This window comes from Leuresthes tenuis, unplaced genomic scaffold (assembly GCF_036924035.1).
Source record: "Leuresthes tenuis unplaced genomic scaffold, fLeuTen1.0.hap1 SCAF_1, whole genome shotgun sequence".
Taxonomy (NCBI): domain Eukaryota; kingdom Metazoa; phylum Chordata; class Actinopteri; order Atheriniformes; family Atherinopsidae; genus Leuresthes; species Leuresthes tenuis.
The window spans coordinates 4,789,823-4,806,211 of record NW_027325355.1 but is presented as its reverse complement, the minus strand read 5'-3'; the positions used below and the strand labels follow the sequence as shown (position 1 = coordinate 4,806,211).

Sequence of the window (16,389 nt, the reverse complement as noted above, 5' to 3'; positions counted from 1 at the left end):
TCTGTCACAAATGTGCATTATATAGGTACTGGAATCATACGGTTACTCTATGTAACCAGATAATTGCCGAGAAAGGCTGATATGTAGTGGGCACATCTTCATCCCTGATGTGATTATTACCTGCAGTTGAAACTGAGAGTCTCAGATCACTTCGTGTCTGCCTACAAAGCAACAGCAGCCTAAAATGACCAACTTCCTCATGTGTCACAGGGTGATCAGACGTTGAAACAAAAGACATGCAGGTGGTAGAGAGAAGAGAAAAAGCTTACAGCACCTGGTATTCCCAAGTAGTCTCCCATCCAAGTACTAACCTGGCCCAACCCTGCTTGGTTTCCGAGATCAGACGAGGTTGGGCATGTTCAGGGTGGTGTGGCCGTAAGCAAATCTATCTGTGAACAATGTGCATTATATAGGTACTGGAATCATACGGTTCCTCTATGTAACCAGATAATTGCCGAGAAAGGCTGATGCGTATTGGGCACATCTTCTTCCCTGTGGTCATTATTCTCTCCAGCGGAAACTGAGACTCTCAGATCACTTCGTGTCTGCCAACAAAGCAGCAGCAGCTGAAGATGACCAACTTCCTCATGTGTCACAGGGTCATCAGACATTGCAACAAAAGACATGCAGGTGGTAGAGGGAAGAGAAAAAGCTTACAGCGCCTGGTATTCCCAAGCGGTCTCCCATCCAAGTACTAACCAGGCCCAAACCTGCTTGGCTTCCGAGATCAGGTATATTCATGGTGGTGTGGCCGTAAGTATCAATATCTGTGAACAATGTGCATTATATAGGTACTGGAATCATACGGTTACTCTATGTAACCAGATAATTGCCGAGACAGGCTAACTTGTAGTGGGCACATCTTCTTCCCTGACGTGATTATTATCTGCAGTTGAAACTGAGACTCTCAGATCACTTCGTGTCTGCCAACAAAGCAGCAGCAGCTGAAGATGACCAACTTCCTCATGTGTCACAGGGTCATCAGACGTTGCAACAAAAGACATGCAGGTGGTCGAGAGAAGAGAAAAAGCTGACAGCACCTGGTATTCCCAAGCAGTCTCCCATCCAAGTACTAACCAGGCCCAACCCTGTTTGGCTTCCGACATCAGACGAGGTTGGGCATATTCAGGGTGGTGTGGCTGTAAGCAGCAATATCTGTGAACAATGTGCATTATATAGGTACTGGAATCATACGGTTACTCTATGTAACCAGATAATTGCAGAGAAAGGCTGATATGTAGTGGGCACATCTTAATCCCTGATGTGATTATTCTCTCCAGCGGAAACTGAGACTCTGCGATCACTTCATGTCTGCCAACAAAGCAGCAGAAGCTGAAGATGACCAACTTCCTCATGTGTCACAGGGTGATCAGACGTTGCAACAAAAGACATGCAGGTGGTAGAGAGAAGAGAAAAAGCTTACAGCACCTGGTTTTCCCAACCGGTCTCCCATCCAAGTACTAAACAGGCCCAACCCTGCTTGGATTCCTAGATCAGACGAGGTCAGGGATGTTCAGGGTGGTGTGGCCGTAAGCAACAGTGTCTGTGACAAATGTGCATTATATAGGTACTGGAATCATACAGTTCCTCTATGTAACCAGATAATTGCCGAGAAAGGCTGATGCGTAGTGGGCACATCTTCTTCCCTGTCGTGATTATTATCTGTAGTTGAAACTGAGACTCTCAGATCACTTCGTGTCTGCCAACAAAGCAGCAGCAGCTGAAGATGACCAACTTCCTCATGTGTCACAGGGTGATCAGACGTTGCAACAAAAGACATGCATGTGGTAGAGAGAAGAGAAAAAGCTTAAAGCACCTGGTATTCCCAAGTGGTCTCCCATCCAAGTACTAACCAGGCCCAACCCTGCTTGGCTTCCGAGATCAGACGAGGTGGGGCATATTCAGGGTGGTGTGGCTGTAAGCAACAATGTCTGTCACAAATGTGCATTATATAGGTACTGGAATCATACGGTTACTATATGTAACCAGATAATTGCCGAGAAAGGCTGATATGTAGTGGGCACATCTTAATCCCTGATGTGATTATTACCTGCAGTTGAAACTGAGACTCTCAGATCACTTCGTGTCTGCCTACAAAGCAACAGCAGCTGAAGATGACCAACTTCCTCATGTGTCACAGGGTGATCAGACGTTGCAACAAAAGACATGCAGGTGGTCGAGAGAAGAGAAAAAGCTGACAGCACCTGGTATTCCCAAGGAGTCTCCCATCCAAGTACTAACCAGGCCCAACCCTGTTTGGCTTCCGACATCAGACGAGGTTGGGCATATTCAGGGTGGTGTGGCTGTAAGCAGCAATATCTGTGAACAATGTGCATTATATAGGTACTGGAATCATACGGTTACTCTATGTAACCAGATAATTGCAGAGAAAGGCTGATATGTAGTGGGCACATCTTAATCCCTGATGTGATTATTCTCTCCAGCGGAAACTGAGACTCTGCGATCACTTCATGTCTGCCAACAAAGCAGCAGAAGCTGAAGATGACCAACTTCCTCATGTGTCACAGGGTGATCAGACGTTGCAACAAAAGACATGCAGGTGGTAGAGAGAAGAGAAAAAGCTTACAGCACCTGGTTTTCCCAACCGGTCTCCCATCCAAGTACTAAACAGGCCCAACCCTGCTTGGATTCCTAGATCAGACGAGGTCAGGGATGTTCAGGGTGGTGTGGCCGTAAGCAACAATGTCTGTGACAAATGTGCATTATATAGGTACTGGAATCATACAGTTCCTCTATGTAACCAGATAATTGCCGAGAAAGGCTGATGCATAGTGGGCACATCTTCTTCCCTGTCGTGATTATTATCTGTAGTTGAAACTGAGACTCTCAGATCACTTCGTGTCTGCCAACAAAGCAGCAGCAGCTGAAGATGACCAACTTCCTCATGTGTCACAGGGTCATCAGACGTTGCAACAAAAGACATGCAGGTGCTAGAGAGAAGAGAAAAAGCTTACAGCACCTGGTATTCCCAAGTAGTCTCCCATCCAAGTACTAACCAGGCCCAATCCTGCTTGGCTTCCCAGATCAGACGACGTCAGTCATGTTCAGGGTGGTGTGGCTTTAAGCAACAATGTCTGTCACAAATGTGCATTATATAGGTACTGGAATCATATGGTTACTCGATGTAACCAGATAATTGCAGAGAAAGAATGATATGTAGTGGTCACATCTTAATCACTTATGTGATTATTATCTGCAGTTGAAACTGAGACTCTCAGATCACTTCGTGTCTGCCAATAAAGCAGCAGCAGCTGAAGATTACCAACTTCCTCATGTGTCACAGGGTGATCAGACGTTGCAACAAAAGACATGCAGGTGGCAGAGAGAAGAGATAAAGCTTACAGCACCTGGTATTCCCAAGTAGTCTCCCATCCAAGTACTAACCAGGCCCAACCCTGCTTGGCTTCCGAGATCAGACGAGGTTGGGGATGTTCAGGCTGGTGTGGCCGTAAGCAAATCTATCTGTGAACAATGTGCATTATATAGGTACTGGAATCATACGGTTACTCTTTGTAACCAGATAATTGCCGAGAAAGGCTGATAAGTAGTGGGCACATCTTCATCCCTGATGTGATTATTAACTGCAGTTGAAACTGAGACTCTCAGATCACTTCATGTCTGCCAACAAAGCAGCAGCAGCTGAAGATGACCAACTTCCTCATGTGTCACAGGGTGATCAGACGTTGCAACAAAAGACATGCACGTGGTAGAGAGAAGAGAAAAAGCTTACAGCACCTGGTATTCCAAAGCGGTCTCACATCCAAGTACTAACCAGGCCCAACCCTGCTTGGCCTCCGAGATCAGACGAGGTCAGGCATGTTCAGGGTGGTGTGGCCGTAAGCAACAATATCTGTGAACAATGTGCATTATATAGGTACTGGAATCATACGGTTACTCTTTGTAACCAGATAATTGCTGAGAAAGGCTGATATGTAGTGGGCACATCTTCATCCCTGATGTGATTATTAACTGCAGTTGAAACTGAGACTCTCAGATCACTTCATGTCTGCCAACAAAGCAGCAGCAGCTGAAGATGACCAACTTCCTCATGTGTCACAGGGTGATCAGACGTTGCAACAAAAGACATGCAGGTGGCAGAAAGAAGAGAAAAAGCTTACAGCACCTGGTATCCCCAAGCGGTCTCCCATCCAAGTACTAACCAGGCCCAACCCTGCTTGGCTTCCGAGATTAGACGAGGTCGGGGATATTCAGGGTGGTGTGGCCGTAAGCAAAATTGGCTGTCACAAATGTGCATTATATAGTTACTGGAATCATACGGTTACTCTATGTAACCAGATAATTGCCGAGAAAGGCTGATGCGTATTGGGCACATCTTCTTCCCTGTCGTGATTATTCTCTCCAGCGGAAACTGAGACTCTCAGATCACTTCGTGTTTGCCAACAAAGCAGCAGCAGCTGAAGATGACCAACTTACTCATGTGTCACAGGGTGATCAGACGTTGCAACAAAAAACATGCAGGGGGTAGTGAGAAGAGAAAAAGCTTACAGCACCTGGTATTCCCAAGCAGTCTCCCATCCAAGTACTAACCAGGCCCAACCCTGCTTGGCTTCCGAGATCAGTCGAGGTCGGGTATTTTCACGGTGGTGTGGCCGTAAGTAACAATATGTGTGAACAATGTGCATTATATAGGTACTGGAATCATACGGTTACTCTTTGTAACCAGATAATTGCCGAGAAAGGCTGATATGTAGTGGGCACATCTTCATCCCTGATGTGATTATTACCTGCAGTTGAAACTGAGACTCTCAGATCACTTCGTGTCTGCCAACAAAGCAGCAGCAGCTGAAGATGACCAACTTCCTCTTGTGTCACAGGGTGATCAGACGTTGCAACAAAAAACATGCAGGGGGTAGTGAGAAGAGAAAAAGCTTACAGCACCTGGCATTCCCAAGCAGTCTCCCATCCAAGTACTACCCAGGCCCAACCTTGCTTGGCTTCCGAGATCAGACGAGGTCAGGCATATTCAGGGTGGTGTGGCCGTAAGCAACAATGGCTGTCACCAATGTGCATTATATAGGTACTGGAATCATACGGTTACTCTTTGTAACCAGATAATTGCCGAGAAAGGCTGATATGTAGTGGGCACATCTTCATCCCTGATGTGATTATTACCTGCAGTTGAAACTGAGACTCTCAGATCACTTCGTGTCTGCCAACAAAGCAGCAGCAGCTGAAGATGACCAACTTTCTCATGTGTCACAGGGTGATCAGACGTTGCAACAAAAGACTTGCAGGTGGTAGAGAGAAGAGAAAAAGCTTACAGCACCTGGTATTCGCAAGCGGTCTCCCATCCAAGTACTAACCAGGACCAAACCTGCTTGGCTTCCAAGATCAGACGAGGTCGGCCATATTCAGGGTTGTGTGGCCATAAGCAACAATGTCTGTCACAAATGTGCATTATATAGGTACTGGAATAATACAGTTCCTCTATGTAACCAGATAATTGCCGAGAAAGGCTGATGCGTATTGGGCACATCTTCTTCCCTGTCGTGATTATTCTCTCCAGCGGAAACTGAGACTCTCAGATCACTTCGTGTCTGCCAACATAGCAGCAGCAGCTGAAGATGACCAACTTACTCATGTGTCACAGGGTGATCAGACGTTGCAACAAAAAACATGAAGGGGGTAGTGAGAAGAGAAAACGCTTACAGCACCTGGTATTCCCAAGCGGTCTCCCATCCAAGTACTAACCAGGCCCAACCCTGCTTGGCTTCTGGGATCAGACGAGGTGGGGTATATTCAGGGTGGTGTGGCCGTAAGCAACAACATCAGTGAACAATGTGCATTATATAGGTACTGGAATCATACGGTTACTCTATGTAACCAGATATTTGCAGAGAAAGGCTAACTTGTAGTGGGCACATCTTCTTCCCTGATGTGATTATTAACTGCAGTTGAAACTGAGACTCTCAGATCACTTTGTGTCTGCCAACAAAGCAGCAGCAGCTGAAGATGACCAACTTCCTCATGTGTCACAGGGTGATCAGACGTTGCAACAAGAGACATGCAGGTGGTAGAGAGAAGAGAAAAATCTTACAGCACATGGTATTCCCAAGCAGTCACCCATCCAAGTACTAACCAAGCCCAACCCTGCTTGGCTTCCAATATCAGACGAGGTCGGGCATATTCAGGGTGGTGTGGCCGTAAGTAACAATGTCTGTCACAAATGTGCATTATATAGCTACTAGAATCATACAGTTCCTCTATGTAACCAGATAATTGCCGAGAAAGGCTGATATGTAGAGGGCACATCTTCATCCCTGATGTGATTATTACCTGCAGTTGAAACTGAGACTCTCAGATCACTTCGTGTCTGCCAACAAAGCAGCAGCAGTTGAAGATGACCAACTTCCTCATGTGTCACAGGGTGATCAGACGTTGCAACAAAAGACATGCAGGTGGTAGAGAGAAGAGAAAAAGCTTACAGCACCTGGTATTCCCAAGCAGTCTCCCACCCAAGTACTAACCAGGCCCAACCCTGCTTGACTTCCGGGATTAAACGAGGTCGGGCATATTCAGGGTGGTGTGGCCGTAAGCAACAATATCTGTGAACAATGTGCATTATATAGGTACTGGAATCATACGGTTACTCTATGTAACCAGATAATTGCCGAGAAAGGCTGATATGTAGTGGGCACATCTTCATCCCTGATGTGATTATTACCTGCAGTTGAAACTAAGACTCTCAGATCACTTCGTGTCTAACAACAAAGCAGCAGCAGCTGAAGATGACCAACTTCCTCATGTTTCACAGGGTGATCAGACGTTGCAACAAAAGACATGCAGGTGGTAGAGAGAAGAGAAAAAGCTTACAGCACCTGGTATTCCCAAGCAGTCTCCCACCCAAGTACTAACCAGGCCCAACCCTGCTTGACTTCCGGGATTAAACGAGGTCGGGCATATTCAGGGTGGTGTGGCCGTAAGCAACAATGTCTTTGACAAATGTGCATTATATAGGTACTGGAATCATACAGTTCCTCTTTGTAACCACATAATTAGCGAGAAAGGCTGATGCGTATTGGGCACATCTTCTTCCCTGTCGTGATTATTCTCTCCAGCGGAAACTGAGACTCTCAGATCACTTCGTGTGTGCCAACATAGCAGCAGCAGCTGAAGATGACCAACTTACTCATGTGTCACAGGGTGATCAGACGTTGCAAAAAAAACATGCAGGGGGTAGTGAGAAGAGAAAAAGCTTAAAGCACCTGGTACTCCCAAGCAGTCTCCCATCCAAGTACTAACCAGGCCCAACCCTGCTTGGCTTCCGAGATCAGGTATTTTCAGGGTGGTGTGGCCGTAAGCAACAATGTCTTTGACAAATGTGCATTATATAGGTAATGGAATCATACAGTTCCTCGATGTAACCAGATAATTGCCGAGAAAGGCTGATATGTAGTGGGCACATCTTCATCCCTGATGTGATTATTATCTGTAGTTGAAACTGAGACTCTCAGATCACTTCGTGTCTGCCAACAAAGCAGCAGCAGCTGAAGATGACCAACTTCCTCATGTGTCACAGGGTCATCAGACGTTGCAACAAAAGACATGCAGGTGGTCGAGAGAAGAGAAAAAGCTGACAGCACCTGGTATTCCCAAGCAGTCTCCCATCCAAGTACTAACCAGGCCCAACCCTGCTTGGATTCCTAGATCAGACGAGGTCAGGGATGTTCAGGGTGGTGTGGCCGTAAGCAACAATGTCTGTGAACAATGTGCATTATATAGGTACTGGAATCATACAGTTCCTCTATGTAACCAGATAATTGCCGAGAAAGGCTGATGCGTAGTGTGCACATCTTCTTCCCTGTCGTGATTATTATCTGTAGTTGAAACTGAGACTCTCAGATCACTTCGTGTCTGCCAACAAAGCAGCAGCAGCTGAAGATGACCAACTTCCTCATGTGTCACAGGGTGATCAGACGTTGCAACAAAAGACATGCAGGGGGTAGAGAGAAGAGAAAAAGCTTACAGCACCTGGTATTCCCAAGCGGTCTCCCATCCAAGTACTAACCAGGCCCAACCCTGCTTGGCTTCCGAGATCAGACGAGGTCGGGTATTTCCAGGGTGGTGTGGCCGTAAGCAACAATGTCTGTCACAAATGTGCATTATATAGGTACTGGAATCATACAGTTCCTCTATGTAACCAGATAATTGCCGAGAAAGGCTGACTTGTAGTGGGCACATCTTCTTCCCTGAAGTGATTATTCTCTGCAGCTGAAACTGAGACTCTCAGATCACTTCATGTCTGCCAACAAAGCAGCAGCAGCTGAAGATGACCAATTTCCTCATGTGTCCAAGATCGGACGTGTTCAGGGTGGTTTGGCTGTAAGCAAAAGTCACCGTGACAAATATCTATTATATAGCTGCTGGAACCATATGTTTCTTCTAGTTTTTCACATAATTGGCTTGAGAGGCTGATGTTGATCCTGCACATGTTCTTCTCTTGTGTTGGTTCTCTGCAGCTGAAAGTGAGACTCTCAGATAACTTTGTGTCTGTCGACCTCTTCTGTTCCCTGTGTGTAGTTTTGTGTTCAGCGTCACACAGAGAGACCGAGGCTGCTTAGTTAGATGAAATCATCACAAATTGCTCATTTTTAAACAGTTACATTATATTTTAGAAGACAGAACACAGTAATAGATGTTGTTTCAGCATCTATAAAAAGCTAATTTCAGACTGATTATCTCGCTTACGGCCATACCACCCTGAACACGCCTGATCTCGTCCGATCTTGGAAGCTAAGCAGGGTCGGACCTGGATAGTACTTGGATGGGAGACCGTCTGGGAATACGAGGTGCTGTAAGTTTTTTACACCTGCAGGAGGCGCTGCTGCTCACTCAACACAGACAGCTTCTTGACATACATCACATTGGGAAGGAATCAGTCAAATAAATTCACTTTTCAATCTTTGTCAAACACTGGAAATGAGCGCACACATAAACCTCATTTAGGTCACTCATTCATATCATCTTCCAGCACTGCTCAGCTCACAGTGACTTCATCTGTCTGAATTCTTCTGGATACCAAACACACACAAATATTATTGTCTCACGTTAGTCTGCAGACTGTTAACAGATCTTCCTGCAGTCTGCAGATTCATCCCATTTCCTTCCTTCCTAAGAATCCCTGCTGATATCCAAGGTGCTGATCCCAGATCTGCTCAGATGTCCCAGGTTCTCCTCTTCTTTTATCCTCACACACTGAACTGTCTCCTCATCTATGTGTTAACAACCAGAACCCACTGATGTGGGCTCAGAAATAAAGTTTCCAATGTTTTCCAAACACAAATGAATACATTTCAGAAATGTATTGAGGCCAGATAGAAAAAGTGCACGTGCAGCCACTTTAAACTGTCAAATAGGCAATTTAACGGCAGTTATATTTATGTTTCTCCACTAGATGCAGCTATGATTTTATGGCCATAGAGGAAGTCCGTATAACACGTTTGTTTTAAGTGTTTTGATGTTTATATTTATTGTTTAGCAATGTTTAAAGGATATAGTTAATAACATTTGGTGTTAGGTAAAAGTTAAAAGTTAAAACTTGATAAGTTTAGTTTAAGGTGACCGTGATGTCACTTCCGGTTTTAAAAAGCGGTCCGGTAAACTGGTATCATTGATATGGATCCAATTAAGAAAGCAATCAACGAAGACCATAAGCGGTTTTAAGTTTACCGGTTTGTCCACTTGCAGGCCGAAGTGGTATGTAAGTTTGTGTTTGTAAATAATATATTTTCTTTTAGTTGAGACTTGTGTAATGTAATATTTGTACATCATTTGTGTTTTATCAGTTCTACGGTGTACTTGTGGTGAAAGCCGACGATGAAGACCACAGTAAAAATCATTGAAAAGAACACAAGTCTCGTATCTGTGAACAAGCCGGCATATGTTTTTTTCCAAAGACCACGTCCAGCATTTGATTGAAATTGACCTCTCTGCCCCCTGTATTTCCACACTGCTGGTGTGTCAGTGAGAACACTGAAACGCAGAATGCGACAGTGGGGCCTCTCAAAAAGGGAAGGCTACAGTAAAATGACAGATGATGAACTTGACAGCTTGGTCTCTGCCATCAAGCAAGACTCCCAGAATTTGGGTTGGTGCTTTTTACAGAAAGTTTTTATTTGCATTATATCATGCACTTGTCCATAGCATTATAAAAAGATTTGTGTCATAATAGTAACATTTGAAATGACCGGGCTTTCCACAGGCACCGGCTGCCGGCCATATAGCCTCCACAACTAAGTCTAGCTGAGGGCCGGCTACTTTAATGACTGCTATTTTTATAGCCTAAAGGCTATCAATATTATTTTTTCAATTTTCTAGTCTGTGCCTTAGTGGAGAGTCCTGGACATTATCTTAACAACGGTCATCATAGCATGTATACCTGAGAAAAAGTTAAATGCCTAAATTGTTTGTTCACATGATTATCAATCAATATATCTTAAATAAAAGTGGTTTTCACTTCTTTTCCTACAGGTCACAGAATGGTAAAAGGTCGTCTTAGGGCTTTAGGCCACAGAGTTCAGTGGACAGAGTGTGGGATTCGATGCACCGGGTTGATAGTCTAAGAATACTACAGAGAATGACAAGCCTCGGATGTGTTGTGAGAAGGACCTACAATGTCGCAGCTCCTCTGTCACTCGTACATATAGATACCAACCACAAGTTGATCAGGTAAGCTGACAGCAAAGGACATCACATGGACATTATATATTTATATATTGATTTAAAAAATGGTCTATGGCATACATTCTGCAGATTTCTGGAATCTGGTGTAATGGACCACGATGTAGCTGCATTAAACAATTGATACATTTTTATTTCACAGATATGGTGTGGTAATGTTTGGAATACATGTCTCTTTAAGAAAGGTCAGTGTCCCCATGGAGATTATAGTGTGTGATATAATATTCAACTTAATTTTGTTAAAGCTATACTTTTCTTTCTGGCATTTTTACACTTTTCTTTTGTAATCTTAAAATGCTCCTAATAAGCTTATGGCACACTAAAATGTAAAAGCAAGCCAACAGGTGTTGAAACTACACACGAACTACAACGCAGGCCGTGCTAACATTAGCCTGGTAGATCACAAGTTGTTTATATTCGGACACGGCAAGCACAAGAATAGCCTTGATGGACGTGGTAACTGGACCGCTGATAACTTGACAACATTCTCCGCTCCGACATCCGGGGGAGATGGAACGCACCATCACTTTCTCACCTCACACGTCAGGGAGGAGGGGAGCGTCACAGGTCAGGCAGGGGGAAGAGGGGGAGACTTTGGAGGGAGGGGGAGTTGTTCATGTTTAAATTTTTACTAAGTGCTGTGCTACATGCCAGAAAGGTAAGTATAGCTTTAAGTCTAACATCACACATGGAACAATAGTTCATTCATTTATTATTCTTATATTATTGTAGTTAATGTTTAATGTGTTTCTGTGGTTTTTATGTTTTCCAAATGCTCACAAAGATCATGTACCGACACGCTGCCAATAACAACAAGGCATCAACAGCCTAAGATTTCTTCCTTCAGGCTGTAGAGACGCATGGTTTTCCATCCAGGTAACATGCTATGTTTTGTTTTGAGGTTGCTGTTTTTATGTTTACATTGTTATATTTTTACAAGATGTTAAAAGAAATGTAAAGTCAACAATATTGTTGACTTTACATTTCCACTGACATAATCACAATATTATATGTATGTCTTTACAGTGATCTGCTGTTCAAGGGTGTTTCAGTCTTATAATATAAGCATTTTTATTTTTATTAATAAATTCCTTTCCAACTAGTGTCTCCTCCAGGATTAGCAGATGATGAAACCTGTTGTGAATTTACAACAAAAATATAGAACAACTTTCTACAACACATTCCTGTACAACTTGGACCTGTACATTGGATCTCTTTTTATCATAGTAGTATTGGAGACTAGTGTGTACATATATATAACTATTTATCATGTCTATCTATTCTTTGCTGCTCAGGTCCCTGATCGTAGTCAGGCCATCCTCCCATGATTAGATAGAGAGGACAGCTGATTTTCCTTTGCCTGCCTTTTGTGTTGAAGGACTGAGTCACACAGTTTTGTCAACCACATATTTAATTTTTTTGGACTTTTTTGAAAGAGTATCCATACCAAGGAGTAAAATTGTACAATCCTCTTTTTCATAAATCAGTACCAACTTGTGCGCACCGCATGGAGTTGACGCTCAGATCCCGGCCGGCAGAAATTGCTGCTCCTTGATTGGATGATTGGTTGGCCCATGGGTGGGCACCGGGTTAATTATGCAGGCTTTTGAGTAGTTCTCCTTGTCGCTGATTGTTACCATGGGATTGTTTTTCCTGTTTCCTTCTCCTTTGGCTTCTGTGTCCAAATTCCAAATGGAGAGCATGGAAAAATATATGCATTGCAAATGAATATGCAAGAAGAAATCAAATAGATTCAATTAGTGACACACAGAGGTGAGAAGGCAAATAGCACAGACCCTCTCAGCTGAATATTCCACTTTTTCAATATTAACCAATTTAAGCCCTCTCTTTGGAATTGGTCAATCACACACTCTGGTGTGACTTGACAACTGACTAACCTCATCCACTCATCTTCTTTCCAGAACACAACCATGACAGCGCACACCTGAAGGTTCCACTGAGATTTGAATTCGGATCACTGGATTCAAAGTCCAGAGTGCTGACCTTTACACCATGGAACCCCTTCCACAGGCAAACTATGCTCTTAGTCATGCAAATGCCTGACAATATAAAGGTTTAAAGCAAATTGGTTTTTTTTTTTTAGCCACCCTTCCTGAGTCTGGTTCTGCAAGAGGTTTCTTCCTGTTAAATGGGAGTCGTTCCTTTCCACAGTCGCCTCAGGCACGCTCAGGATATATATATATATATATATAATATGCGAAATTTGGTGGCATATTTACACATCTGTTTCATTCTTGGTTCAAGTACTAATTTGTTTGTCACAGTCAGATGATATAAATGATGCTTGTTTGAATTAAAGTAATATATATCATTCCAGCATAATTGACAAGCACAGGGTAGAGAAGTCAAGCACACAAAAGAGAGGAGAGGCAGTGAACCAGTGGGTGAAAGACTTCCTCGCTGAGTATGCAGAGAGCTTCCCACAAGTCTCCATTGTCCTTGAGGCAAACATCGACAGGTGCATCTATGGTCAGAAAGGCTTCGAGGACAGCAGCTTTCAGGAGATGTGGGAGCTCTACAGTCAGCATGGAAGATTAAAGAAAAAGCCAGAGCAGTTCACTGACAGCGAGAGAGACAGAGCACAGAAGGCCTACAGCTCAGTGAGGAGGTGGTTGAACACACCGGTGACCCACATCACAAGTGTGACGATGAAGAGGTTCAGAAAGTATATTTATGAGAAGGAGAAAGTAAGTGTTCAGAAAGAGAAAGTTTAGAATTACACAGAAAATAACAAATACTCAAATAGGTGGTATTTCATCAACTAAGTGTTGAGTGTTTAGTGTTGTAAGTATGCTTGTTTGTGTTTGGTAAGTGAAACATGGTATATCATACATTCTGATTGTTACACTGCCTTATTGTCCAGCAACTGCAGGAAAGCACCTCTAAGTATAGTCCTTCATTATGGCCCGGTGATGAAGCTGAGATGGTAGCTGCATGTGAGGCTGTGGAACGTAAGTAAGACACATCAGTCAATTTATATGAAGTAGTTTTATGTAAATAAGTCATAATATAAGATAAAAAAATGTGATAAATTTTTAGACTCTACCCAGTCCCAGGAGTCTAAGACAAGGTAAAGCTGCCAGACTCCAGTGTTTTCCAAAGGCTTTTTCACCCCTCTTCACTGCCCAAGCAGCCTGAGTCCACCGCACCACCCAAGCTGCCTGAGTCCACCGCACCACCCAAGCTGCCAGAGTCCACCGCACCACCCAAGCTGCCAGAGTCCACCGCACCACCCAAGCTGCCAGAGTCCACCGCACCACCCAAGCAGCCTGAGTCCACCGCACCACCCAAGCTGCCTGAGTCCACCGCACCACCCAAGCTGCCAGAGTCCACCGCACCACCCAAGCTGCCAGAGTCCACCGCACCACCCAAGCTGCCTGAGTCCATCGCACCACCCAAGCTGCCTGAGTCCACCGCACCACCCAAACTGCCTGAGTCCACCGCACCACCCAAGCAGCCTGAGTCCACCGCACCACCCAAGCAGCCTGAGTCCACCGCACCACCCAAGCTGCCTGAGTCCACCGCAAACATAAGTGTGAGACGCTTCTTTAAACTGTGCGCCATGTGTATCATTTCATGTTACAAATAATAACAACTTTGCTTTGTACGTGTTGTGCGTGTTACAGGTGGAGTTAGAGGGCTGGGTACGTCTTTGGGAAAACCCAAATGGCATTCCAGCAGCTGACATTTCATGGCTAAAGGAGGACACAGAGAGAGGTCTCTTCACTGCCGTTCAAATCTACAAGGACATCACAGGTGTGCTCAAGAGGCGAAGGGTGATGAAGTCAGACCGCATGTGGTTTTCCGCTCCAGAACCTCCAGGCTTCGTCGGAGGTGCTCTGCCTGTACCACACCCGTTTTTCCACAGCCGTGTCTTTGCATGGCGCCCTGTAGGAGTCTGGAGATGTTACCTGAAGTGTCCTCGTGGCGATGAGTGTGTTGGAAAGGGTCGTAATGTGTACCTGTACAAGTCTGGCTACCACCACCGGGTATAACTCAATTCAGCTGTGTTAGAGTAAAAACATCATGGTTGAATAATGATTACATTGTATCTAAACATGTAAAAGGAAAAGTTCCTTGAAAATCATCTTAATTTGATTATATATTGTTTTATGTTATTATCATTATTGTGATTATATATTGTTCCCTGATCTGTACTCCAGGTACGTCACATTTGTGACGTATCCAACTGGTACACGATGCTGACAGAGGTCCTGTGCTGTGGGCCTTGCACAAAGTCAGCCAGGGGTGGAGAAGGTGGTACAATAGGTCGGTGGCTTGCATGGGATCCTGTTATTATAACACAACTGAGCGAGGCACATCAAGCTGTTTCCCTGCCTGAGTTCACTCAGCATCGTGTGTGCACGTGTCTTTAAAGAAGTTATTCGAACCGACCTAAAGTTACCAATTTTTCCTCCACTAACAGGCGTGGTGTGGACAAGAATGCTGTGCGTCTTCTGAGGGACCGAACCGAAGGGAACACTATGGTCCAGGTGTGGCGTCAGATACAGGAAAACCACACGGAGAAGCACCTTCAGTGCAAAGACCTGTACACCACACTCCTTATGAGCTTAGTGAAACCTGGAGGGATTGTTTCTGCAGTAGGTCACACATTTCAGGCTCCGCCTCCTCCAAGAGATCTCCCGTCTGCACGGCTCCTGCGCCACGCCTTCCTGCTGGCAGAGGCCGACAACGTGCAGGACTACAGGAGCCAGATCCTCTCCACTTTTGGCACTGTGCTAAAGATGGATTCCACCAAGAAAGTATGTAAATCAAAACGCAATCATAGATTGTGGCATACAGAACACATTTCCTATTATAAACATGTTGTCATGCACTGTTAAATTATAGAAGAACAAGCAACTAAGTTGGGATGCAAACTCCAAATGTTTTTTAGGTAGTGAAGAAGCTGTCTGGTGAGGGTCACGGCTCAGGTTCACCAGCGTTGGAAATGAATACTCCCAGATAGTGACCTTTGTGCTGACCTGTGAGGAGTCCACAGAGAAGCTGGGACCTATGTGCCGTGGAGTAATGGAGAGGTTTCGGCTGGCCAACCAACCTGTCCCCAGCATCCTGAATGTGGACCGTGGGTGTTGCCGTGCACAGGGCCCAACAGCTGTGGAGACTTTGTTCCAGTCTTGGGTGGACAGTGGAATGGTTGTGCGTCTGCACATCTTTCACTGGATTCACCGTTTCGATGCAGCCGTCCGCACAGAGTCTCACTCCAAGTACGCAGTGTTCAAGTCTGCACTTGCTGGGGCGGTGCTGGCGTACAGCCGAGCAGACATGGAGCTCCTCATCAAGGCTGTCAGAGCCAAGGACCCGACAGCTCTGAAGGCTGTGACAGATGAGGACGTCATCCGCCTTTTTATTTCCAGGGAGCAGCTGAAACATGACGTGCGACGGGTCACACAAGGGGCGCAGGAAACGTTTAGGCTCATCAACCTGGCCATTGAGGAACTGAAAGGCCCCGCGGGGCTGGATGAGAGTGGAGTCAGCCTCTTCAAGACACCTGGTATAAAGACCTGACTAAAAGTTACAACATTAATACTAGTTGTGTGTCATAAAAAAGTGTACATAACAATCGGTTTGTGTGTCTGTACGTCATTTGTATTTGCAGCGGTCATTGATGAGATGTGGGCGGCG

At 44.9% G+C, this 16,389-nt stretch overlaps 1 protein-coding gene, 3 non-coding genes and 18 pseudogenes across 4 annotated transcripts in view; 2 read left to right on the top strand and 20 right to left on the bottom strand.

The window, feature by feature from the left end:
• LOC140294513 (protein NLRC3-like) overlaps nt 1-16,389 on the top strand; it is a 1,060,349-nt gene that overhangs the window by 492,107 nt on the left and 551,853 nt on the right. The gene's annotated exons all lie outside the window — the stretch shown is intronic.
• Nucleotides 263-381, bottom strand: LOC140298157 (5S ribosomal RNA). The gene has a single exon (XR_011913830.1). It is a non-coding gene; the product is annotated as a 5S ribosomal RNA (ribosomal RNA).
• LOC140295789 (5S ribosomal RNA) lies at nt 651-759 on the bottom strand (annotated as a pseudogene).
• On the bottom strand, nt 1,029-1,147 carry LOC140289374 (5S ribosomal RNA; annotated as a pseudogene).
• LOC140288224 (5S ribosomal RNA) lies at nt 1,417-1,535 on the bottom strand (annotated as a pseudogene).
• LOC140304554 (5S ribosomal RNA) lies at nt 1,805-1,923 on the bottom strand (annotated as a pseudogene).
• LOC140289379 (5S ribosomal RNA) lies at nt 2,193-2,311 on the bottom strand (annotated as a pseudogene).
• Nucleotides 2,581-2,699, bottom strand: LOC140288213 (5S ribosomal RNA; annotated as a pseudogene).
• On the bottom strand, nt 3,357-3,475 carry LOC140315728 (5S ribosomal RNA; annotated as a pseudogene).
• LOC140269281 (5S ribosomal RNA) lies at nt 3,745-3,863 on the bottom strand (annotated as a pseudogene).
• On the bottom strand, nt 4,133-4,251 carry LOC140300246 (5S ribosomal RNA; annotated as a pseudogene).
• LOC140300413 (5S ribosomal RNA) lies at nt 4,521-4,639 on the bottom strand (annotated as a pseudogene).
• Nucleotides 4,909-5,027, bottom strand: LOC140299735 (5S ribosomal RNA; annotated as a pseudogene).
• LOC140295798 (5S ribosomal RNA) lies at nt 5,297-5,415 on the bottom strand (annotated as a pseudogene).
• Nucleotides 5,685-5,803, bottom strand: LOC140278163 (5S ribosomal RNA; annotated as a pseudogene).
• On the bottom strand, nt 6,073-6,191 carry LOC140283078 (5S ribosomal RNA; annotated as a pseudogene).
• Nucleotides 6,461-6,579, bottom strand: LOC140309940 (5S ribosomal RNA; annotated as a pseudogene).
• Nucleotides 6,849-6,967, bottom strand: LOC140309935 (5S ribosomal RNA; annotated as a pseudogene).
• On the bottom strand, nt 7,236-7,344 carry LOC140292650 (5S ribosomal RNA; annotated as a pseudogene).
• Nucleotides 7,614-7,732, bottom strand: LOC140289333 (5S ribosomal RNA; annotated as a pseudogene).
• LOC140288458 (5S ribosomal RNA) lies at nt 8,002-8,120 on the bottom strand. Its single transcript, XR_011912162.1, has one exon. It is a non-coding gene; the product is annotated as a 5S ribosomal RNA (ribosomal RNA).
• LOC140295985 (5S ribosomal RNA) lies at nt 8,725-8,843 on the top strand. Its single transcript, XR_011912920.1, has one exon. It is a non-coding gene; the product is annotated as a 5S ribosomal RNA (ribosomal RNA).